This window comes from Podarcis raffonei, chromosome 9, assembly GCF_027172205.1.
Source record: "Podarcis raffonei isolate rPodRaf1 chromosome 9, rPodRaf1.pri, whole genome shotgun sequence".
In the NCBI taxonomy this organism is placed as follows: Eukaryota; Metazoa; Chordata; class Lepidosauria; order Squamata; family Lacertidae; genus Podarcis; species Podarcis raffonei.
This window is the reverse complement of record NC_070610.1, coordinates 79488947-79504893: the sequence shown is the minus strand read 5'-3', so window position 1 is coordinate 79504893 and position 15947 is coordinate 79488947. Positions and strand designations below refer to the sequence as shown.

The 15947-nt window shown below is 43.8% G+C and overlaps 1 non-coding gene across 1 annotated transcript; it reads left to right on the top strand.

Annotated features, from left to right (window-relative positions):
• The first annotated feature begins 6686 nt into the window (after positions 1-6686).
• On the top strand, positions 6687-6745 carry LOC128421562 (U7 small nuclear RNA). Its single transcript, XR_008332344.1, has one exon. It is a non-coding gene; the product is annotated as a U7 small nuclear RNA (small nuclear RNA).
• Positions 6746-15947: the final 9202 nt, after the last annotated feature.

Here is a 15947-nt window from a genome sequence, read left to right as displayed (position 1 = left end):
ACAGGGAATGCATCTGCTGAGACCATGATGATTCCCCCGCCTTTATTACTCAGGAAAAAAATGCCTCTCGACTTGAAGCAAACCTTGAGGGTGTCTGGCTGTGGGGCCATCATGACAGAAACTTCATCCTGCTGTACCTTAGGTCCTGCAAAAGGCCTGGGGGATAGTCATGTAGAATTGCTGTTAGGCCTCTTATGAATGAGGTCTTGTGGTGCAACCTGACCACCAGACTGGTCTTCTTCTTCTTCTTCTTTATTCTTCCTCGTAGCCGAGTAAGATTGTCTTCCATGAACACTGTCTTAACAGTGAGTCCATAAGTGACTGTGGAGGCCAATTCTGGATCCACACGTCCTTCCGCAGTGGGGACAGAGGTTTCTGGGTGGGTGTTGATCACAGTGAGAATCTGCCAAGTGTGCCTTCCTCTTAGCGCCTTTCTCCCTTTCGTCCTGAGTTTGAGCGTCTTCAAAACCCATGACATCTTTGGGAAAGGCTGTTCTCCAACTGGAGCGCTCGCAGGCCAGTGTTTCTCAATTGTCGATGTTCATAATACATTTTCTTAGATTTGCCTTGAGAGAGTCTTTAAACCTCTTTTGTTAACCACCAGCATTACGCTTCCTGTTTTTCAGTTCAGAATAGAGTGGTTGATTAGAATCATAGAATCATAGAGTTGGAATAGACCACAAGGGCCATCGAGTCCAACCCCCTGCCAAGCAGGAAACACCATCAGAGCACTCCTGACATATGGTTGTCAAGCCTCTGCTTAAAGACCTCCAAAGAAGGAGACTCCACCACACTCCTTGGCAGCAAATTCCACTGCCGAACAGCTCTTACTGTCAGGAAGTTCTTCCTAATGCTTAGGTGGAATCTTCTTTCTTGTAGTTTGGATCCATTGCTCCGTGTCCGCTTCTCTGGAGCAGCAGAAAACAACCTTTCTCCCTCCTCTATGTGACATCCTTTTATATATTTGAACATGGCTATCATATCACCCCTTAACCTCCTCTTCTCCAGGCTAAACATGCCCAGCTCCCTTAGCCGTTCCTCATTAGTCCAAGAGGAATCCGTTTAATGGCTGTCTCTTAAAGTGGAAAGCAACGCCATGGAAGGTACAAGGAGGGTTCTGACATGTGCAGTAAAAAGGTTGAGCAAGTGATTCCAAGGTCTCTGGTTGGGTCAGACATGGTGAGGGGCTGGGGAGGCAGAAGTTGGCTGGGTATAAGATGAACAGCTAAATTGAGGTACATCTGCCCAGATCGTGTGTGCCTGTTAATGGATATGTGTTCCCATACACTCTGGACCAGGCTTCCTTAACCTCGGCCCTAAAGGTGTTTTTGGCCTACAACTCCCATGATCCCTAGCTAGCAGGACCAGTCGTCAGGGATAATGGGAATTGTAGTCTTAAAACATCTGGAGGGCCGAGGTTGAGGAAGCCTACTCTGCACTCTTCCGGGTAAGGCATAACTGAATAAAGTCTGACCGGTTGTGGGTTTGGTTTGAGCGCCCATACACGAGCCCCCAAGAGGAATTTTCCCCACTATAGGAACACTATAGGAAAGATGGAGGGCACAAGGAGAAGGGGGCGACAGAGGACGAGATGGTTGGACAGTGTTTTCGAGGTTACCAGCATGAGTTTGACCAAACTGCGGGAGGTAGTGGAGGACAGAGGTGCCTGGCGTGCTCTGGTCCAGGGGGTCATGAAGAGTCGGACACGACTAAACGACTAAACAACAACAACATAGGAACATCTTCACGGAGTGACTAAAGGTCACCTGTGATGACACTAGGCACATTCCAAGTGCAGCTACAGTTCAGATATTTTTATTTTTTAAAGAAGGCATCACAATATTTCCAATTCTCTTTCGGACTCCTTTCCTAATGAATGTCAACATGCATTTTCCTTTTTCACATTTCTGGGTAAAAGTGGCTACTGCAATTGAAGACAATGTTACAACTGTGTTTGCGGGAAATGACTTTCAGTAGCAATGCCTGGACATTTAAATGCTCCTGCTTAATGCATTCCTGTCATTCTGCAGACTTCAGAAAATGCATCTTTCATCCCCCATGAAATTCAAGATCAGGGGGAATTTGCAACAGAAGGGGGAAATAGACCTTATGACTACATTACACATTACTGAAAGGACAATCTCCCAATTTCAGAGACCCAGAGAGTCTCCTCCAGCACCAGAATTCAAAAGCATCCATTCTTCAGCGATCAGCCTTCTTTATGGTCCAGCTCTCACTTCCATACATCACTACTGGGAAAACCAGAGCTTGAACTATATGGACCTTTGTCAGCAAAGTGATGTCTCTGCTTTTTAAGATGCTGTCTAGGTTTGTCATTGCTTTCCTCCTAAGAAGCAGGCGTCTTTTAATTTCGTGACTGCTGTCACCATATGCAGTGATCATGGAGCCCAAGAAAGTAAAATCTCTCACTGCCTCCATTTCTTCCCCTTTTATTTGCCAGGAGGTGATGGGCCCAGTGGCCATGATCTTCATTTTTTTGATGACAATATTTTGGTCGTTTTTTTCAGACCATATTCATTTTTTTCAGACCATATTTTGCGCTCTCCTCTTTCACCCTCATTTAAAAGTTCTTTAATTCCTCCATATAATTATATAATAATAGAACTGTTGAGTTGAAAAGGACCCCAAGGACCATCTAGTCCAATCCCTGTAATGCAGGAATCATGTGACCTTTGATGTTGCTGCAAACATACAAAATATTGAAATACAGAGCATTGGCAACACAAGGCAGCTGGGATATCTCAGTCCATAGAGCCCAAGACTCTTAATCTCAAGGTTATGGGTTCGAACCCCACATTGGGCATAAGATTCCTGCATTGCAGGGGGTTGGACTAGATGACCCTCGTGGGCCCTTCCAACTCTACGATTCTACGATTTCTATAATTCTGTGAAATACAGAGCATGTTAGTAAATTCAAGAATCTAGCAACTGATTAATCCAACATCCCAGAAACCTTCTGCCACCACTTAACGGACCTCCCAGGTGGAAACGAATCTGCTTCTCTCTCTTACATTTCCCTTTCTTTATAATTGAATCTCAGATCTCAGATCCTCCCCACCGCCTCTCTGGAGAAACTCCCCGCTTTTTTCTCCAGCTGCTGATGTCTCTATCTTTCCAGATCCTGCGAGTCATTTGCGCCCCCCGATTTATGTGGCCATCCGACCCTCCACGCAGCCCGTTCCAATCAATGGCCGCCTCCGTCCCTGCCTAACGCAGAACTTGATCCCTCCATAAACACAGAATAAACGAAGCAATTAGGCGAAAGGAGGCGAGCAGGATGAAAGGGGGCCTTTCTCTGACCATCCTCATCCCGAGAGAGGGCAAAAGGGAGAAAAACAGAGCGAACCTGCCTTCCACTTTCCCCAAAAAGAGACAGAGAGAGACAAAGACATTGTCCCGGCCTTTGTGTAAACCAAAACTACCACCTCTTATTAAATTACAAACTAATTCCTGCTGTCAAGGGTGGAGGGGGGAGAATCCACCTCTGGAAAGCATCAAGGCCCTTTGGAAGACAAGTAAATCGGCATTCCAGACCTGCCTCGGAATCAGCCTTCCCCAACATGGTGCCCTCTGCCCGCTGTGGACTACAACTCCCATCAGTCCCAGAGATGCTGTGTGTTTTTGTGTTCTGATATGGCACACTGCCCTGCGATCCTCGGTGGCATAGAAATTCGGGAAATAAGAGTAATCAATAAAAAGCCCAGGATAGCCAGAGGGCTCCAGCTTTGGGGAGGCTGATGGAAGAGTGGCTTAACCATCGTTCTGCCTGAACACTGAGGTCCAGCTCTGAGGGCCTTCTGGTGGTTCCCTCACTGTGAGAAGCGAAGTTACAGGGAACCAGGCAGAGGGCCTTCTCAGTGGTGGCGCCCGCCCTGTGGAACACCCTCCCACCAGACGTCAAAGAGAAAAACAACTACCTGACATTTAGAAGACATCTGAAGGCAGCCCTGTTCAGGGAAGCTTTTAATGTGTGATATTAAAATGTGTGTATTTTTAATTTTTGTTGGAAGCCTCCCAGAGTGGCTGGGGAAACTCAGCCAGATGTGCGGGGTACAAATAAATTATTATTATTATTATTATTATTATTATTATTACCAACCCACGGCCCTGAGAGAAAGCCAAATGAGGTTCCTCCTAGCGGATAGGGACAAGGACGTTACTGCCTCAGTGGCTTCCTTTTTAATCTCCATCTTACCCGAAAGGGTTCTTAATGAATCATCCCTCTAGGGAACAGACAGGGTGAAGCAGAAAAATTGAGTGCCTTGTGACCCTCAACAGCCTCACTCCTGTCCTTTTTAAATTTATCCCAGGGATTTGAAATGCCTTAACTTGTAATGCCAATAAAGGTATTTGTATTTGCATTTGTATTGTGTGGTTTAACCTAGTCTTCGTGGTGCCCTCCAGATGTTTGGGACTACAGCTCCCATCATGCCAGCATCACACTGCCTTTGGATGATGGGTTTTGTGTTGTTGTTTAGTCATTCAGTCGTGTCTGACTCTTCGTGACTCCCTGGACCAGAGCACGCCAGGCACTCCTGTCTTCCACTGCCTCCCGCAGTTTGGTCAAACTCATGTTAGCGGCTTCGAGAACACTGTCCCACCATCTCATCCTCTGTCACCCCCTTCTCCTTGTGCCATCCATCTTTCCCAACATCAGGGTCTTTTCCAGGGAGTCTTCTCTTCTCATGAGGAGGCCAAAGTCTTGGAGCCTCAGCTTCAGGATCTGATTTCAGGGCTCAGCACTCAGGGCTGATTTCCTTCAGAATGGAGAGGTTTGATCTTCTTGCAGTCCATGGGACTCTCAAGAGTCTCCTCCAGCACCAGAATTCAAAAGCATCCATTCTTCAGCGATCAGCCTTCTTTATGGTCCAGCTCTCACTTCCATACATCACTACTGGGAAAACCATGGCTTTAACTATATGGACCTTTGTCGGCAAGGGTTTTGTAGTCTGAAGCATCTAGAGGGAAGGTATGGGGAGGTATGGAGAAAAGAGATGGGGGAAGCCAGCAAATCCAGCTGCACATCACAACCTGGCAGCGCTGCTGACCTCAAGGCCTGTATTTCATTAAATCAGAATTATTATTATTATTATTATTATTATTATTATTATTATTATTATTTATTGAAGATTTTATTAAACAAACAGATTCTTAAAATACATGCAATACCAACAAAATAACATTCACAATGTTATAAAGATTATAAAGAATATAAATATAAAAAGAAAAGAATGGAAAATAACAGAAGAAAGGGAAAACAAAGAGAAAGAAGAAGAATGAAAGTGTGAATAAAGGCAAAGACATAATGTTATTCACTGTTTGAATCAGCAAAGAAAAGAAACTTCTGACCATACCCATTGTACTAATTTACAATTAAACGATTATTTACACAACTCTGTGAAGTTGCTTTTCGTTAACTTAATTTAACTTTATCTAACAAATACTTTTGGGATGCGGGTGGCGCTGTCGGTTAAACCACAGAGCCTAGGACTTGCCGATCAGAAGATCAGCGGTTCGAATCCCTGCGACAGGGTGAGCTCCCGTTGCTCGCTCCCTGCTCCTGCCAACCTAGCAGTTTGAAAGCACGTCAAAGTGCAAGTAGATAAATAGGTACCGCTCTGGCGGGAAGGTAAACGGTGTTTCCGTGCGCTGCTCTGGTTCTCCAGAAGCGGCTTAGTCATGCTGGCCACATGACCCGGAAGCTGTACGCCGGCTCCCTCAGCCAATAAAGCGAGATGAGCGCCGCAACCCCAGAGTCGGCCACGACTGGACCTAACGGTCAGGGGTCCCTTTACCCTTTACCTTTAACAAATACTTTATATTGCATGTCTCATACAATATAAATGTAAATTGGAAATATTAAAGTATGTTGTTGTCATTTATTTGTTTGCCTTACAGTACAGTTGCTTATTGGCCCTCTTTTCATGATTGTGTAATTTTTGTATATTGTTTGTCTCTACTTATTTCAGTCACTTTGTTCTCTGCTCTGGGATTGACAAGCAGGCTAGAGATACAGCAAATAAACAAACAATGTGAAACAACTTCCTATCTCGCAGGGGGTTGGGATAGATGACCCTTGGGAATCCCTTCGATCTCTACAATTCTATGATTTGGTAACAATTCCCAGCACCTCTACAGTTCCCAGCATGCTTTGGGGGTGGTGATGTGCCTGTGTTTCCATTTACCTTCGCAATGCACACGAAGGTTCAGTTGAACTTATGCACATTATTAGCACGAACTTGTCGCTGGTCAGGATATTTTTGGAGCAGAGCTTTGGCAAGTCTCCAGAGAAGGGAGTTCCCACTTGGAAGGCTGTGTTGCAATTGTTGATGTGGAAATAGTTACTAGTCTCTTGATAGCAGCTAAAATGTCAATTTCAATGTACACAGGCCGACTCCCCCGCCTTTGTCAAAATGGTTCTTTACCATTTGGAATACAGCAATAATGTATAAGTTTGCTTACTATGTCCAAGGAAAAGAAAACTCAATTTTAGGATCACCCGTTTGTTGAAAAATGAGCAATTGCTATTTTTCTCTGGAATAAGAAATTTGGTGATGAAGTGTGACCAAACTCACTGTTTTCTTTGCTCTAACAATGTGAGATCATAATCACTGTTTTTCTTTAGTTCAGTGGTTATTGTTTATTCTTTTTCTTTCTGCATCGTTTAAAATTTCAGCTCTTTTTGTATTTGTCCAGCAGGCTTTCTGCTTTAGCAGAGACCCTCTAAGAGCCATGGTGGTGCAGTGGTCAGAGTTCTGGACTAGGACCTTGGGAGGCCTGGGTTCGAATTCCCCACTCAGCCATGAAACTCTCTGGGCGACCTTGCTTTCCAGGTACAGTCCGCACATTCATGCTCCATATCTGAGTGCTCTATTTTTTTTTAGCTTGCAAAAACCCACATTTATTGCCATTTGGCTTTAAAGAGTGGGTTATTGAGGGGCGAAAATAAAGGGTCCTCAGACACAGAACTGTGTCTGGAGACAAGATTGCAAAACCTAAGTGTGGCTATTCACCCCAAAATGGAAAGAAGCAGAAGTCCCAGCAAAGGAATAATGGATACAACAACTTATGGAATATGCAGAAAGGATGAAATTTGCCGCAAGAACAAGAAATCAAGATAACAAACTTTTTATAAAGTGCAGACTTGTGCCTAGAAAGCAGGTGTGGTGTAGTGGTTAAGAACGGTGGACTCGTAATCTGGTGAACCGGGTTTGCTTCCCTGTTCCACCACATGCAGCTGCTGGGTGACCTTGGGCCAGTCCCACTTCTCTGAAGTCTCTCAGCCCCACTCACCTCACAGAGTGTTTGTTGTGGGGGAAGAAGGGAAAGGAGAATGTTAGCCGCTTGGAGACTCCTTAGGGTAGTGATAAAGCAGGATATCAAATCCAAACTCTTCTTCTTCTTCAGGGGTGACAACTTGAATAAAATATTCGGGGTGGGGGCAGGTAAGCCATGCCCCGCATAATCAATCACCCGCATAATTATGCCCTGCATAATTGACATGGCGCAGGAACACCATTTGAATGGCAATGCCTATTAATTTTGGGAACACCGGCATCCTCAAATATTTTATTTGGGGTCCAAAGGAACCTCAGTCCCTAGGAGTTGGCTCCTGTGCTAGAAAGCATGGGGCAAAAGGTAAGTGTGGATGAATCCCTGGTTTAGGATCATGGGAAGCTGTTGTTGGGTGCATCTAACTCAGTACAGTCTGCACTTGCAGTGGCTTTCCAGACTTTCAGCCTGAAATATACCGTATTTTTCGCTCTATAAGACGCACCAGACCACAAGACGCACCTAGTTTTTGGAGGAGGAAAACAAGAAAAAAAATATTCTGAATCTCAGAAGCCAGAACAGCAAGAGGGATCTCTGTGCAGCGAAAGCAGCGATCCCTCTTGTTGTTCTGGCTTCTGGGATAGCTGCGCAGCCTGCATTTGCTCCATAAGACGCACACACATTTCCCCTTACTTTTTAGGAGGGAAAAAGTGAGTCTTATAGAGCAAAAAATACGTTACTTGGAGTCGAGTGTGGATTTCATGCTCTTTATTCAGCTCAGAGTAGTGAGGAATGGAAGTTCCCCCGAAATGTCTGCTTTATATACATTATTTACACAATGGGCCCCACGTGATTGGCTAATTCCGGGATTCTCTTGTAGGCCAATCAGGTTGCGAATTCACTTCCACCTGGAGCTGGATTGGGTGGCTCCTGTGGACCAATCAGACTGCTGCATTCTGAATCCTATTGTTCTAGGACCAATCAGACTGCTGCATTCTGAATCCTATTGTTCTAGGACCAATCAGACTGCTGCCATTTGGATCCTATTCAACTCAGTACATAACACAGCCCTAACTCAAGGTGCCTTCAGGGATTGAATGTGGGACCTTCAAGGTGCAAAAAAGGATGCTCTACCACTGAGCTATGGATCGTTCCCTCTCAGGCTAACCTGACATAAGCATCGTGTGTGTGTGTGTAGGTGGCCTCTGAGCCCAACCCACAACCCGCTCGGCCATCAACTTTTGCTCCGCGTCTGCCCAGTGTCCCAGCTAGTGGTGACACCCTCGTCCTCTCGGGTTCTCCCTCTCTGTCTCTCCCCCAGCCTGTCTTCTCCATCCTGCTCTGTCCCACCGCAGCCAAGTTTTCTGACCCTTGGATGAACTCCACGAAAGAGACGGTCTTCACTCAAGTCTGCTCTTCCTGGTTCCACATCTGTGACCTGTTCCAACTTAAATTCTCCTTCTGTTTGGAACAGCAAATGAGAGGGGGCAGAAAAAGAAGACAAAGGATATATACTTACTCTCTCTCTCTCTCCTCCTGTAAAGAAACATCTGACAATCTGGGGAGGGAGCAGGCTTCAAAGGAGGAAAATGGAGGCAAAAACAAAACAAATGGACATTTTGCCATAAATTTATATCCTGACAGATTTCCTCCCCTACAACCTCCCTTTTTCTGCTTGAAGAGAAGAAGGTATTGAACGAAGCCTTGCTGCATATATCTTTTTGCCTGTCAGGAACCTAAAGAGGTTGTCAGAGAATTCGGCTGAAAACTGTAAAAATGACGATGGATGGAGAACACAAGGGGAACGAAGCAGGAGAGAAAGGAAGATTTAGTCACGTTCCTCCTTCTAACTTGGTTCGGCTACGGAATAGGTTGCCTCAGAAAGTGGTGGGTGTCCATTTTGGTGGGGTGTTTCAATCCAAGGTTAATAAAAACTTCTTTGGGGGTAAGGTTTAAGGCACCTTTTCTTGAGATGTCAGGATTGGTTGCAGAAGACAAGGCTCAAATCTTGGCTTCTTGGATGGCCCTTGGCTAACTCACAGTTCTTTAGGCTTCGTTTATTACATGCTAACCTCTGGCAACTTCTCACTGCAGAACATCTGGAGGGGGGTGTTAGCTCAAAAGGTCTTTCCCCAGTTACTCCTTGACCGCAACGTGTTGACATGAGATTGTGCCACTGGTGCTTTAGGGTAGTTTTTAGGCATTTTAATTCCTAGTCACCCTTTTGTATGACTAAACAATTAAGACACCTATTAAATCTTCGTACTTGTGCACAGGAATAAAAAGCCATAGGTGTGAAGACTCCTTTTGGGATTTTGCCTGCCCTTTCATGAGATAGCAGAGCAGCCTTCCCCAGTTTGGTGCCCTTTAGATCTGCCTTTCTCAACCTGTGGGTCCCCAGATGTTCTTGAACTACAACTCCCATCACCCCTAGCTAGCAAGGCCAGAGCTCAGGGATGATGGGAGTTGTAGTCCAACAACATCTGGGGACCCACAGGTTGAGAACCGCTGCTCTAGATGTTCTTAAACTCTATTCTGCCTTAGTCAGACCACATCTGGAGAACTATGTCCAATTCTGGACAACACAATTTAAGAAGGATATTGACAAGCTGGAACGTGTGCCGAGGAGGGCAACCAAGATGATCAAGGCTCTGGAAGCCAGGTCTTGTGAGGAACAGTTGAGGGAATTGGGTATGTTTAGCCTGGAGAAGAGAAGAATGAGAGAAGATATGGTAGCCATCTTCAAATATCTTTAGGGCTGTCATGTGGAAGAGGGAACAAGTTTGTTTTCTCCTGCTCTGGAAGGTAGGACTCTGTAAAGGGAATTGGGGGTTGCTTGTGCGTAAAGGGTGCTGCAGCTCTAGGCAACGTTGCCTGGCTAAACCTTTCCCTGGCTGGACAGCCCTTTCTCCATGGCTGTGTCAGTCGCTGGCAGAATCCATTAGTGGGCGTTTTCTGAACTTCTTCCAACATAAAAATTCCTTCACTCCAAGTCTCCGCCTAGCCTCTCTGCGCGGAAGTCTCCTGCGCAGAGTGGGCATGCCCAACAGAGGTCCGGGGCTCTCCCTGCTGCTCTCTGTGGAAGAGTCTCGGAGCCCTCCCTCCGCAGTCTCCCCTTGCTTCCTGGTGTCCCTCCTATTTCCTTCCTCAAAGGAAGTTTGCTCTCTCTCCCTGCTGGTCCCTTCTCCTGCATTGTTAGGGAGCCTTACCTCCACTCTAGGCTCCGATGGCAGTTCCCTGACAGACTCGAACCCATGGCTTCAAGTTACAAGAAAGGCAATTCTGACTAACATCAGGAAAAACGTTCTGACAGTATGAGCTGCCCAAGTTTGGGTGGCCATCTGTCTTGGATGCTTTAGCTGAGATTCCTGTATTGCAGGGAGTTGGACTAGATGGTCCTCAGGGTCCCTTCCAACTCTAAAATCATATGATTCTATGAGTACAACTCCCATCAGCCATAGACAGCACATGTTGCAGTTGTAGTCCAAAATATCTGGAAATTATCAGGCTGGGGAAGGCTGTGCTAGAATTGACCTTTTACCAATGAGGTTCTAATCATCACCTACAAGTGTTTTTTAAAGCCATGTGGATGGTCACCTGCCAGAGATGCTTTAGTTGTGATTCCTGCACTGCAAGAACCCCTTCCAACTCCATTTTATAAAGCACCAACCACTGCTGGTGCTTGATGATGATGATGAAGCATTTGTGGTCTTCTATGTGATTCGTTTATGGTGCTGGAGGAGACTCTTGAGAGTCCCATGGACTGCAAGAAGATCAAACCTCTCCATTCTGAAGGAAATCAGCCCTGAGTGCTCACTGGATGGACAGATTCTGAAGCTGAGGCTCCAAGGCTTTGGCCACCTCATGAGAAGAGAAGACTCCCTGGAAAAGACCCTGATGCTGGGGACTTCCGGAGGTGGCGCCAACGGCAATGGCGGTCTCCTTCTAACTCGGAGGGAGAAGCTTTGCAGAAACCGGGTCTATCCGCTACAGCGCAGCGGAGACCCTTTAAAAAACCGCAGGCGGGGAAAGCCTGCGGCCGTGGGACTCGGCGGGTGCCAGAAGCGCCCCCCAAGTGGCGAAGGGACCCCGTGAGGGGCTCCGGAGCAGAACAGGGTGGCGCGGCACTGAGAGTCGATCGCTACTTCTGTGGAGCGAAGCAACGCAGCTGTTGCCGGAGAGCGCTGACCCTTTTCCTTTGAAATTTTGGCTTCTAAACTACAACCCGTGAGTAAGACTCTGCAAAGATCGGGAGATCAAAGGACTTGTTCCTTTGATCGACGCAACGAACTTGAATTTGGCTCTGAAGTGGAAAGGCGTAAAAAGGAAGTCCGTCTTCCGGTTTTGTAAATAGAACTAAAGCAAAGACTGTTGGAACTAAGAACTGGAAAAGTTGAGCTAAAAGGAACTAATTTTAATGCCAGATATAAGAACTCCCTCTCAGAGCGGGGGGGGGAGGAGAAGAAAATACTTTGATTGAAGGAAAAAGGGAGGAAAGGAAAAAAAGACCACCGCTTAACCCCTGATGTTGGTCTGCCAGGACAGCAGAAAGTCCCGCACTGTTTATAGACATTGTAACTATATGTGATCAATCTGCAATTGAACTGAAAATATTGAAGGACCCCCTTTGCAATTGTTGCCTTTTATTGGAAAACTGGAAAGTTAAAAAGGATACTACTGCCTTTAGAAACAAGTTGCATTGAAAAGAACATTGTTGCTAATGTGCTCCCCTAGAGGAGGCATGTGATATAACTGGGGATTTTCCATTACAGCTGGCTAGGAGACTTTCTCATAACAAAATAAGCTAAAGCTGTGAGAGCGACCTTGAGCTCTAAAGATAAAGTAATGGATCAGCTTCAATCCCAGGAAAAACCTACAAGGATAAAAACCAGGCTGCAGCAACGAAGACAATCAATAGTAGCCCCTTCTGCTTCAGAAAAAGAAGATACTGGGCAGTCGGGAGCAAAAGGTGTAGGCTCTGAAGAGACATTAAATGCATCACTAGACAAAATATTTGGAGCTTTGGAAAAACTGTCAGCTAAAATTGACTTAAACACTACAACTATTAGCTCTAATACACAGGCCATTGACAGGCTGCTGCAGGAATCTAAATTGACAAGGAAAATTGCTGAGGAAGCGAAAGAGAAGGTGTTGGAGGTAGAGGAAAAGATACTGCCAATCAATAAGCATTTGGAGGATCATAAGGCACAACTGTCCCTAATTGAACTTAGAGATAAACAGACTAATTTAAGGATCAGGGAGGTACCAGACGTGGAAGAGGGCAACGTGTGACTTTCTTACACAGGAATTTGAAGAATTCTGGGGCCTTGATTCAGATAAAGACTTCAAGATAGTGAGTGCCTTTAGAATTGGCAAAGGGGGAAGAAAGAACAGGGTAAGAGATTGTCTGATTTCACTTAGATCTAAAGAAGAGAGAGATAAAATACTGAGCCTCCACTACAAGAAATCACTGGAGATAGAGGATTCGAGAATTGAAATTTTTAAAGATATCCCAAAATACCTATTGGACCTTAGAGCCAACTACGGAGACCTAGTCCACTTGTTAAGAAGAAATAGCATCATCTTCAGGTGGGAGTTTCCCCAGGGCCTGTCTTTTAATTACAAAGGGGAAAAAGTGAAGATAAGATCAGAGGAGGACAAAGTGAGATTTCTGAAAGATCACGAGGAAGATCTACAAAACAAGGCAGAGGAAAAAGAGCCGAAGACATCAAGACCAGGAGTTTTGGACACAGGGAAGCTACCATTGGGATTGGAGAAATCAGAGAAAGTAATACCACCCACAGATCAAGAACAACTGTTGGGAGCAGTTGGAGGGATAACAGAATAACCACACAATGTCTCTGCAGGTATTAAGCTGGAACATTCGGGGCTTGAATTCCCCTGACAAGAGGAAAAGAATCTTTCATTTGTTGAAAAAGGAAAAATTGGACTTGATTTGCTTGCAAGAAACCCATGTGACTAGAAAGTAATACCACCCACAGATCAATAGGAAAGTATTGATTAATAAAAGATTAGGCCAAGAATTCATCTCATCAGATAAAGTCAAAAAGAGAGGAGTTGTGATCTATGCAAAAGAAAGTCTATCACCAAAATTTATCTTTAAAGATGAACAAGGAAGATTTGTGGCAATTGAAATACAATTTCAAGGAGAGAGACTCTTGATAGTAGGTGTTTACGCACCAAATGAGGGGAAATCAGAATTTTTTAAGAAACTGCATGAGACGTTTTTGGACTTTATGGACTATAATATCATTATGCTTGGAGATATGAATGGAGTGGTATCGACAAATATGGACAAGTCAGAAAGACAAGTAATAACAAAAGATGGAAGACTACCGAAATCTTTTTTTGAAATGACAGACAATATGGATTTAATTGACACCTGGAGAACAAAGAACCCCCTAGGTAGAGAAGGGACTTTCTTTTCTGAAGCCAAAAAGACTTGGACAAGAATTGACCAAATCTGGATAACTAGAGGAATGGCTCCCAAGATTCGAAAGGTGGAAATTTGCCCAAAAACCTGCTCCGACCATAATCCCGTGAAAATGGAAATGAAACCAACATCGACTGGTTCCTTCAGATGGAGGATGAACGACACCTTGTTTAGAGACCCAGAAATTATCAGGAAGGCCCAAAAAATTATGAAAGATTATTTTGAGATAAATTTGAAGACTTCAGTGGAAAAAAGGGTAATCTGGGACGCAAGTAAAGCCGTAATAAGAGGATTTCTGATTCAGCAGAATGCAATAAAAAGGAGAACCCAAGATGAGAAAAAAGGAAAGATCCTGGAAAAAATAAGAGAAGGAGAGAAGAAACTTAGAGCTAGAGATCTTGAGAGAAATTAAGTTTTATCAAGTACAATACATGAAAATGACAAATCAGGAGATAGAATGGAAAGTTAAACAGATGAGACAAAAGACCTTTGAATCTGCTAATAAATGTGGGAAGCTGCTAGCATGGCAGTTGAAGAAAAGACATAAGTTAAATACTGTGACTGATCTTGAAGTGGATGGAAAGAATATACAGAACCCACAGGAGATTAGAAATTGCTTCCAGAGATACTTCAAACAACTTTACACACAAGGGCCACAGATAGAGACTAAAATTGATCAATTTTTGAAAACTAATGGATTACAAAAAATTTCTCAAGAAAATAAATTACTTTTGAACTATAAAATATCTGAACAAGAGGTTGAAGGTGCCATACAGAGTATGCAATTGGGAAAATCTCCAGGGCCTGATGGACTAACCTCCAAATATTATAGAACTTTGAAAGACTACTTGATTCAACCACTAAAGGAGGTTTGTAATGAAATTATGGAGGGGGAAAAGGCGCCGGAGTCGTGGAAAGAAGCTTATATCACACTTTTTTAAAAAAGATATTTATTAAAATTTTCAAAATTAATACAGTAAGAATATAAAAAGTCAAAAAGAAAAAGGGAAAAAAATACGAAAAAACAGAAAAAAGATACATAAAAATTAAAAACACATTAAGTTCACCAAAATTTACTTTCATTGACGTATTTTCCCGACCTCCTCATACCTCCCCTTTTTGTATTCCAATTCAAATTATTGATTCAGCAAATCCTTAACCATAATTCTTAACCTAATAAATTAACATGTTATTATTTTACTTTTACTCTTTCATCCATTTCCTCAATTTATTTTTGCTAACCTTATTTTCCTTTAATTTAGTTCATTTTTTTTAAAAAAAACCCAATTTTACCTTATCCAAACTTAAACATCAATACTTATACATCAATACATATTCTTAAAACATTCTTTCTAAAGTCGACCCAAATTCCCTTCCACGAATTTCCCAAATTTCATAAACATTACAAAAACAAAAATAAAAGCAAAACACATTATACTTATGTACCCTTTGGATTCCCAAACCCCACCCCCCCTTTCCCGGTTCCAGTCCCCAACAAATGTCCATCAGTCTTAATCTACTATTTAGCCTGGAGAGCTCACATCCGAGGCTCTTAATTCTCTCTCAATTCCTCTCTGCTGGTTTTTTTGATAGTCCTTAAAATTAAACACCAACTCTCGGAGAAGCTCTGGCCCTTAAGGATCCATGTTTCTTTCAACCAGTCCTCCATACTTAAAGGTGGAACCCAAATCTTGTTTCTTACTCCTTTCAAGTCCAAATGTCCCCAAGGCTCCAACCTCCACCTTGAGCAAATTTATAATCCTTAGGTCTTTGGATCTCCACATAAGGAGATCTTTCCTTTCTTCAATCTCCAATTCAGGCCAGATTTTCCACATCAAATTCTTATTTTCCTTCATTACCATCATGTCAGGCCTCAAGTCCTCCTTCATCATCTGCAGCTCTTCAGGGACAACATATGTCTCCTTCTCCAAATTCTTAAAGTTGTCAAGTTTCTCTTTCTGTTCAGTTGAATAAACTTCCAGATTCAACTCCTTATCAGTTTCAATGATATTGTTTACAGTTGAGTCCAGAGTTGTAACATTTATAGCCAAAACATCAATTTGGCCTTGCAACTTTCCCAAGAGAACAAAGACTCTGTCCAATTCAGCCTGAATTCTCCCTTCTCCAGCCATTCTTGTAATGTCCCAAATCCCCCTCTAGAGGGATTTTGGTTTCTTAGTGTTCATTCCAATCCAAGTCC